The following is an 8859-nucleotide window of genomic DNA, read 5'->3' on the forward strand; positions in this document are numbered from 1 at the left end:
ACAATGGTCCTGAACACAAAATAGGGATTTTAAAAATATACTGAACTGAACTAAACAGAACTTAAAATATACTGTGGAAAAAAAAGACTCAAGCTTTTCAGATGGGTATAAACAAATAAGCTTTTATTCTGGACTAAATAACTAACTTTTCAGAGACACAATATGCTGTTTGCCTTCACAAATCTGTCATTTCCAACAAAACTGTAGGCAGTAAAACCGGAGATCTTTGTGTGTAAAGCATTTAGTGTAGACAGTCATAGTGGAAAACCATCTATGTGATAATTGTCCCTCTCTTTTTAATCATCTTGATTTCTTTATTGACAGAATAACTTGCTTTTAACACAAAACTGTTTTGACAGATGCAATGACAATGTTAAGTGTGTGGATAAAAATAAATCAAAGCACCAGTGAAAAGGGGTAAAACTGAACACTTGTACTGTATATATGGGAATCGACTTAAAATTAGACGTAAAAGGTCTACCATCAGAAACAAGACAGCAGAAGACAGAAAACAACCTTTTCAAGAGCCTTTTACAACAGTTATTAATAATTGGCTCTCCAGAGAAAGAGTATCATTTAGTTTGCTTTGTATGAACGCCACTTGAGCTGTCAGCACATTCACACTCGAGCAGACATGAAAATTTTCTTAATGAGGAGCTGCAAATCTCCTCAACTCGCCCCACAATTCAAATCAGTATGTAAATTTGGACAGCAGAATCCTTAATGAACAAACAGGGAAGAGCTGTGTGTCTCAGACAGGGTTTATTCTGCTGCCGTGTAAAGGTGTGAAGCTGCATAAAGCTGACTTATGCTGGAATGTATTGAAAAAAACTTTAACCAAATGAATGATTCTATTGTAGCATTACATGTAAAGTTTGATTGATTTGATTCATCATCTGTGGATTTTTTTTAGATTCTTTTTGCAGAGCAGATACAGACAGTCATATAAGCTGGAATTGAGAATGAGCTTTAGGAGAATTTGAGGATAAATCAGGACTTCATGGAATTCCCTGAGGAAACACAGGAGAAGATTACAATCCTGAATTTGGAGTTGATCTTTATTATTCTAAGAATAAAGGCATTTTGACTTACTTGCACCAAACAGGGACTCAGTATAGCTGTCAATATACTCGCTGCCCATCTAAACTCCTGCCTCTTATTGGATTTCATCCATAAATAATTGATGACTTTGCACCTCCCCCATCTGCCTCAGTTTCTCCCTTGTTGTCACATTCTCTCAGTCAACTGTGGAAAAGGACACTCAAGGTTGAACAATGTGATTTCATGCACTTTTTTTTTTCATGTATGTGTGTGTGTGCATGTGGATGAACCATGATAAAAGGAGTTCAAAGAACAGAGGACCTGTCTGTTTGTTTCCACGGAGCAGAAAACCACTGCAAAGAGGCAGCAAAAAGGGAAAGAGCAGGAATGGAAAGCCAGAGATACTGTCATGAAAAACAAAATGCAGAGTAAAGCACAATGAAGTGAAGAGCACTAACAGAATGATGGAGCAGCTTTAGATTAGAAGATGAAACATTTATGACCTGCACGCAGAAAGTGGGTCACAACGGAGGATACAAGCTGACATTGTTGGATTAATGTATAGCTGAAATTTATATAAAGATTGTCATGCAACATGCAAGTATAATTACATCATAGCTAAGTCAAAGAGTGGCCTCTTTCACAAGATTTACAGTAAAAGGTTATGGTCATAGAAACATCAGATATGCAAGTGTGATGTTTTTCTGCTTACATCATCATATATGCAGAGGGATAAGCATTAATACAGATATATGCAAATTTATATTGTTGGCTTTTGACACATTTCATGAATTTCAAATTGACGAGAGAGCATTTTATTTATCCCTATTAGTGCATTTGGTGTCAAGTTAACTATTGGCATCATTGCCATGGCTGCTCCTGAAACATAGACAGGAATTTGAAAAAGCCAAAAGGGCAAAAAAGAGAGAAAACAAAGAGCTGAATTAATCAGATAAACAGATGCTTATTGCCTCATACCAGGAAAGAGATTATTGTGGGAAACCAGAGGAATTAGACTTTGTACATGAAGCTCAAATATACTCTAATGACACATAGGCAGGCAAGCAGATTGATGAGAGTAGACTTAAATGAAGGAATATCATGCTGTGTTTTCATTTGGCAGGCATTAAGCTCAGAATGATCTGCTACACCATCTGCTGCCTCCCTCTTTGTCTTTTAGGGCTTCTCTTCCCCTCTCTGACTTAAGAATGACAATCTCATGCCGACTGGGTGGTGGTCTGTGCCAGATGCGTGGATAGTGATCAAATAAGGAAGTATAATGATTAAGTTGTCACAGCATGTGTGAAAAGATTACAAACTTTTTCTGAACTCTTTGTGCTGTTACATGATGATACGAACAAATGAACTAGTTCTTTACAATATGCTGCTTTATTCCTACTTGCAGCCCATGGATTTTCTTTTAGCACGATGTTTTTTAAGTATGACCTCACACCAGGGTAAGTGAGCTTGGCAAAAGCACATGTTCAGGTTAAGCAGTAAATTGTGGCCTTGACATTGTGTTGCTGACAGTATCATGTTTTTGCATTCAGGCCAGATTACACTTAATGGTACCTGCATAGTGAATGAAGACACAGAGACTCTCTCTTTTTCTCTCTCTCTCCATCTCTTTCTGTCTCTCTCTGTCTGTCTTTCATACTCTCAGCCGCCTCATTCTGAATAAGTGCATAAGTTGAAATGTAAACACAAGAGAACTGTTATCGTTTATTGCTCTGAAAGCGAAATGATGAGTCAATTGAGATCTCCATTTCATTCTGTCTGTTCTCCTTTCAGAGAATCTCCTCTAAATGCAGCAGTTCATTAAATGTGATGTGTGGTAATTGAAGAAAATTAGAATGAAAGCATCAGCCGGTTTTTTTGTTACCAACTCTGCTGTCTCTCTGCATAGCCAGTTTGTTTGCAGACGGATTTACTGTTTGTTGTTGCCAAGAGAATAAGACCAGAACCACATAACTCTACAACTTGTGTTTACAGTGATGAAAATGAGTTTTTATTATTTTGTTTAATTTAAGGTCTGTAAACAGAGCATTAATGCTCATCGCTTAGCAGTTTAAAATTGAGTTTTGTTTGTAATGTTGAACATAGCATTATCCTCTTACTTTCTAATGGGGCTGCCCAGTGTGTCCCATGATGAAAGAGATAATAAAGAAAGCACTGAAGTTCCTCTCCTGGCATTGGGAGAATTTCCCAGCTCTTATCATGCCTGCCACTGGATACTTCTGGGTAATTCAAATCAGTTAGAGGCTTTTAAAAGACTATTTTCTATTTTCCCTGTGGATTTTCCTAATTTCCTGCACACTTTTCCCTTTGGACTGCTGTCCATGGTGCTGATTTGATCAGCTCTCCTCCGCATCTATTCTGAGCGAGAGTTAGCGCACATGAGACTTTAAATGGTGCTGTTTGTGGATCAGCTTCTTAAATTCCAGCCATTCTCTGTTTTTGGGTCACAACCATGCAACTCTGCCTGTGGTGCTTCATCTGATTATGTAGGGGGATTTAAGCTACAGTGAAGCACACGGCAGGGCTGTTCAACTTGATGCCAAAATTGAGATTCAGACAGTTCTTTTCAGCCTGAAGGATTTGACTGTTTTGATCATGTTCCTCAGGCTGGGGACAAGACCTGGCTCCAGTTCTTCTCAGCCAGACAGACATCTGTTCTAAGACCTCTCCCAAGGGGAGACCATTCTTGAGTTGAATCTCAGCTATCACAGAGATCCTGATGAAACTCAACATTTTTTTTCGTCCAGCCTGAAATTTAATCATCAGTATAGCTAATTATAGATTTTACCAAGGACCGACGTAGTCCATGGACTTTTTCCTTCCTGAATGGTTGCAGATAGTCAAGCACTACAAAAAGATGGAAGTTCAGCTGGACAGCAGTCTATACTGGAATTATACTGGAACTATACTGGAACTGGAACTATAACTTGCTGTCTGCACAAGGGAACAGAGCAGACTCTGCTTTTTGAGGAAACCAAATCTGTTCAAACTCTATTGATGTTCTGATGCATTTGTCACTCAAAATAAAAATGACTGGCATTTTTTTTTTTTTTTTTTTTTTTTTTTTAGTTTAACAGGTTGCACATAATTATAATATATCACTTGAAAGTAAAAACAATAAGTTAATCTTTAACTTATCATAATATTAACAAAAAAAATAAAAATCCACCTAATGACTTATCACTTTTAGTCAATAAGATAATAAGAACATATAAATTAAATTAACTTTATTTGTTTCTGTAAGTTTGACAAAACCCACATTTTTAGGTTACTTATTTAGCATTTTTTTTCACACACTATAAACAACTGTGGTCAAGTAACTATTATCATTTTCGTTCAGTCAAATAATATTAAGCTTTTTAGTTTTTTCTTGTTGGGTTAATTAAATTCACTTTTGTCAACAAATTCCACAATAATGAATTTGGTACATCTAAAGCAGATCTGTTATGTTTATTTAAAAATAGTAATCAGAACCAGAGACTGAGAAAGTAAACCAGGGAGAAATCTGAAGCCACCGGAGTCGATTGTGCAGACAAGAATGCTGCACAAGTTGCTAAATATAATGCACAATCCCTCTACAAACATTGTAAGGAAAAAAGGAATAAGGAAACATGTCATGTAAACAAGAATTTAAATGACTAACAATGACAATGAGTTTTGATTACATGTAAAGAAAAAAAAGAAGAAAAGAAAAAAAAAGCTAATGATAAAAGAAACAAAAACATTTGACTTTGTGGATTAATAAAGTCTTTTCCCCCCAATTAGTTTTTTTTTTTTCACACAAAATTTCAAATCTCCATACTTATTTTTAGCATCTTTTATCTAAATCTTACTTTGACTCTTACAGCCGTTTTTACTTTGACAAGTGTAGTCAATTCTAGTTATCTGAAAACCTTCCTAGAGACATACACGTAGCTGCTTGATGCTAATTAAATGGGTAGGGCTCAAAGTTAGTAATATTAATTTACATACATGGGATGTAACACACAATTTTAACATTCCAGTCACCTCCCTTTGTCGCCTGCGTGTTGTCTAATTTATTTAATATTTTAAACCAATTCTCACTCCATCAACACATCGGTTCTTTAGAGCCCTCTTGTGGTGATCTGTGTAATTACATCAGTAAAAAAAAACCGGTTCCGTATTGGATGTACACTTACCTACACTGCATAAACACAGACTTTCTAAAACTGACAAGAACAGCTGCAATCTATAAAAAAGAACCAGTTTGTAACTTTTACTGTTGGGTGTCATTGGACTGACCCCCATGCTAAGAAGATAAGGTAAATGAAAATCTGCAACCTCCTGAAGTGAAGGAAATTCCCCAAATGCTCCCATGAGCTTGCTTACAGGCAAAAAAGATGCTTTGGGGGGAGGGTTATCCCATGTTTGTGTTCTTTGTGACCTGTACTTGCTCCCACTGGTGTTAAAAAAAACCAATACATCATGTCAGGCAAACAATCTACAGTATTACTTCATACTTTGATGCAAGGAGTCAGAAATTTGCCATTTTTAGCATTAATAAATATAACCTTTAAAACAAAACATCCCAACAGGTGTTCTGGTCACTTTTATATGCTTGTGAGCTGTAAGTATGTTTTAATGAGGTTTAATGTGGTGTTGTACCTACTTGTGTGTGTGAGAAGAAGACATGCACATATGTGTCTGTGTATTATATGTATGTGTTGGAGTGGATAGGTATGGGGGTTAGGAGGGGGCTGTTAAGTGTTAAATATAGTTAGACATATGTTTAAGATGGGGAGAATGGCTAATAAGCCATTCTGGTCATGTTAATATCTCTTTTAACATTTTCTGTTATTGCGCTTGTGTGTGTGTGTGTGTGTGTGTGTGTGTGTGTGTGTGTGTGTGTGTGTGTGTGTGTGTGTGTGTGTGTGTGTGTGTGTGTGTGTGTTTTTAAAAAAAAAAAAACTTTATGTATATGAGTGCAAATAATAAACTAATATAACACAATGTCCTGCAAAATAATAATGAAGGTCCTTTTTTATCATTGATATAGTGTTACTATATCTGCTGCAGATGGGTCACTGCCATCTGGCTTAACTGCTAGACAGGTTAAGGAATACACATATATACACATGTACTAAACTGACCTCTCTCTAGAGCAGGAGTGCCCAAGTCTGGCTCTCGAGAGGCCATTTGATTCAGGTATGTTGGACATGGGATGGATGTTGCCGGATTGTTGATCTTAAGGACCAAACTTGGGCACCCCTGCTCCAGAAACTGTTATCATGACCCAACAGTAGATCGTTGGGTAATTAAAAATAATGTCTGCATCTACACTTGTCCTGTCAACGGGGTTTATCAATTATGTGATCATGAAATGATTCTAGCAGCTCCTTCATATATTTTTAATTAGTTCAACATATACACTTTACATGAACCATCCAGCACAGTTATTTTGGAATAGATGGATAGAAATCAGTACATTTTCATTAGAATAAGACATCACTTCAGTTCAGCTGAGGCGAAACGCTGTTTTAATTTTTAATATTTGGTTCATACCAAAATCACAGAAAAACACGTTATCATTTATTTTGTTCGTAAGTTTGGATCACTGTGAAATACTTTGTAAGTTCCTTTCATGAGAGTTTGTGCTCAATTGACTTCCTTCCTTTGTTGTGTTTTTAATCATCCAACAGAGCCTTGTGGTTTTCCTCCTGGAATGAAATTTAACTGTCTTTGGTGCCCCCTTAAGTATGAAACATATAATGACACATTTTAAGCTATTTTGATCATTCAGTAACACACATTATCAGTAATATAACTAAGATTTACTCTCACCCTTCTGTCTGCAGTCCCTGTCAACTCAGCAGAGAGACTTTGGAGTCAGAAATGTAGCTGCAGCTACATTTGAGTTAAACACTTTATTTTCTTCCAAATCATACAACAGTTTCATCATCTGTGCTCCAAACTCATCCACTGTCTTTGCAGGTGATTTTCTCTTCCCCTACATTTATGATGTCCATAGTTTAAATTGTCATGATGTGGGTCTCCTTTCAGACATCAGTTGCTTTCAGATATAAACAAGTGTCCCGTTACTTAGCAAGTGATGTGAAAAGCCCCAGGAAGTATCAGTACAAGTCCTTTGAGCAGCAAAGCTTCCAAACCACTGAAGGACAAGGCTTTAACTTGTTATTTTTTCCACAAATAAATAAAGAAAGAAAATAAGGAGGCAGGGTAGTGATACATGCAGCACCACCTGTAAACAATTAATTGCCTATGTCATGTAAATATTTTTTTTGAGCTTGTGCGCGAGGTTGAGCGGTTCCGACTAGATATAGTCGGACTCACCTCGACGCATGGCTTGGGCTCTGGAACCAGTACCCTCGAGAGGGGCTGGACCTTCTTCCACTCTGGAGTTGCTCATGGTGAGAGGCGCCGAGCAGGTGTGGGCATTCTCATCAGCCCCCAGCTTGGTGCCTGCACGTTGGGGTTTACCCCGGTGGATGAAAGGGTAGTTTCCCTCCGCCTCCGGGTGGGGGGACGGGTCCTGACTGTTGTCTGTGCTCATGCACCGAAAAGCAGTTCAGAGTACCCACCCTTTCTGGGGTCCTTGGAGGGAGTGCTGGAGGGTGCTCCTTCTGGGGACTCCATTGTTCTGCTGGGGGACTTCAATGCTCACGTGGGCAATGACAGTGAGACCTGGAGGGGAGTGATTGGGAGGCATGGTCCCCCCCCTCTGAACCCAAATGGTGTTTTGTTATTGGACTTCTGTGCTCGTCATGGATTGTCCATAACGAACACCATGTTCCAGCATAAGAGTGTCCATATGTACACCTGGCATCAGGATTCCCTGGGCGGCAGTTCAATGATCGACTTTGTAGTCGTATCGTCGGACCTGCGGCCACATGCCTTGGACACTCGGGTGAAGAGGGGGGCGGAGCTGTCAACTGATCACCACCTGGTGGTGAGTTGGCTCAGATGGTGGGGGAGGAAGCCGGTCAGAGCTGGCAGGCCCAAACGTGTTGTGAGGGTCTGCTGGGAACGTCTGGCTGAGTCCCCCGTCAGAGCGAGCTTCAACTCCCACCTTCAGCAGAGCTTCGAACATGTCCCGGGTGAGGCGGGGGACATTGAGTCCGAATGGGCTGTGTTCCGTGCCTCTATTGCTGAGGCGGCCAGCCGGAGCTGTGGCTGCAAGGTTGTTGGTGCCTGTCGTGGCGGTAATCCCAGGACTCGTTGGTGGACGCCAGCAGTGAGGGATGTTGTCAAGCTGAAGAAGGAGTCCTATCGGGCCTTCTTGGCCTGTGGGACTCTGGAGGCAGCTGATGGGTACCGGCGGGCTAAGCGGCATTGCGGCTTCGGCTGTTGCCGAGGCAAAAACTCGGGCATGGGAGGAGTTCGGCGAGGCCATGGAGAAAGACTTCCGGACGGCTTCGAGGAGCTTCTGGTCCACCATCCGGCGGCTCAGGAGGGGGAAGCAGTGCTCCATCAATACTGTGTACAGTGGAGATGGGGAGCTGCTGACCTCAACTCGGGACGTTGTGGGTCGATGGAGGGAATACTTCGAAGACCTCCTCAATCCTACCAACACGTCTTCCCATGAGGGAGCAGAGCTGGTGGACTCAGGGGTGGACTCTCCTATCTCTGGGGCTGAAGTCGCTGAGGTGGTCAAAAAGCTCCTTGGCGGCAAGGCCCCGGGGGTGGATGAGATCCGCCCGGAGTTCCTTAAGGCTCTGGATGCTGTGGGGCTGTCCTGGCTGACACGCCTCTGCAGCATCGCGTGGACATCGGGGGCAGTACCGCTGGATTGGCAGACTGGGGTGGTGGTCCCCCTTTTTA

This window comes from Telmatherina bonti (assembly GCF_933228915.1).
Source record: "Telmatherina bonti genome assembly, chromosome: 17".
NCBI lineage: Eukaryota > Metazoa > Chordata > Actinopteri > Atheriniformes > Telmatherinidae > Telmatherina > Telmatherina bonti.